The sequence below is a fragment of the Ursus arctos genome, unplaced genomic scaffold, assembly GCF_023065955.2.
Source record: "Ursus arctos isolate Adak ecotype North America unplaced genomic scaffold, UrsArc2.0 scaffold_1, whole genome shotgun sequence".
NCBI classification, from domain to species: domain Eukaryota; kingdom Metazoa; phylum Chordata; class Mammalia; order Carnivora; family Ursidae; genus Ursus; species Ursus arctos.
Window position 1 is genome coordinate 108,940,180 of NW_026622763.1, and position 1,606 is coordinate 108,941,785.

The window sequence follows — 1,606 nt, forward strand, 5'->3', positions numbered from 1 at the left end:
CTTTGTCGTCTGCGTCTTGACTTTTCCTCGTGCTCCGGTGGGTGTGGTGAGACGGAGCAGGGACGCTGCCTAGGCTCCCGGTGCCACTGGAGGGCTCCAGAGAGGGGTCTGGTGGGCGGGTGTGGCGGCTCCTGTCCCCAGACCCTTCCCGCGTCCCACCCAGCCTGGGAGCGGTGATGCTGTCCTTGGCCCCACGGTCCAGGGGAACCTGCCTCAGGAGAGCGCACAGTAGCTCCTTCGACAAGAGGCTTTATAGAAAGTGTCCCCAGTGTGGTGTTAGCCTTAGTTTGATTTATGAAAGCAGTGTCCCTCCGGGTGGGCTGAAACTGCGGGCCCCAGGCAGGCCTCAGCCAGCCACCTGGGTGTGAGTCACGCAGAACGGGGGCAAGGCCTGTGGTGGGATGCTCAGGAGCTGCCCCTCCCCCCCCCCCCGGTGCTGTTGCGAGGGGCCCAAGGCAGACAAGTGGGAAGCACTGAGCTGACCCCCAGGTGAGGAGGTCCACCTGCGTCGTAGCCTCTAGAAAATGCCCGTAGGAACTTCTTGTGCTGGAACCATTCTCCACACTCAGTGGCTCTGAGCCACAGCCTTCCTGTCAGGACCCTGGAGGCCAGGGATCTAAGTCAAAGTCTCTGCAGGGCTGTTTCCTCCTGAAGGCTCCAAGGGGGCAAGGTTTACCCCCGTCCCCCTCCTAGAAGCTGCCTGCATTCCCTGGGTACACGGCCCTCCTTCCACCTTGAGTGCCCCAAGGGTGTGCCCTCTGACCCATCCTGCTGCCACCAACGTCCCCTGACTAGGACTCCTGCCTCCCTGCAAGAGACCCTTGTGACTGCATCTTGGGCCTTCCCAGACAAGGGCCTCTCCTCTCCACCTCGCTGTGCAGGTGCCCTGTTCCCAGGCTCCAGGAGGACCGCATGTCCACGTTCAGGGGCCACTACTCTGCCCAAACCCAGGGCAAAAGCCACTGGAGTGGGGGGCTCTGGACCGTGTCACATACCATACACCCTCCCCGCCTGCCCCTGCCCCCGTTGGCCAAGCCTGCCCTTGCAACCGCGGCCAGATGTTTCAAGACAGATGCCCTATTCCCTGAAGAAACCGTTTCTGCCTCCACTCCCGTCCCGCTGCTCACCATCTGCAGGACCCCCCTCTGTTCCAGCTGCTCCTCCCGAGTTCCTTCCACCTCCGACCCCACAGCCTGGCCCCCACCCCGTCCTGGCCTGTGCGTGGGTGCCCCAGGCCCAGCCCAACTCCCTCGGCTTGCTCGGCCCACCACCCACTCCCCCACACCCAGCAGCCCTGACGACGCTGCAAGAGGCACAGAGCCTGGTTTGGGATCTTAGGAAATCACGCGAACTCGGGTTTTCCTTCCAGGGTGCACCTCGGTTTGGTGAAGGAAAACAAGGGCGGCTGCGGACCATCCCCGTGGGCGACCCCAGGACTCCAGTCGAACTGTGTGCAGTTCGGATGGCTTCTGTCCCACGCGGGTCCTCGGGCTCTGACCTCTGCCCCAGTCTGGGTGCGCGTGAGCAGAGGCTTCAGATGCACGGAGCCTGCGGCCGACACCCCGCCATCAGCAGGGCCGCGCTGAGCTGCTGGATTCCCTTTGGA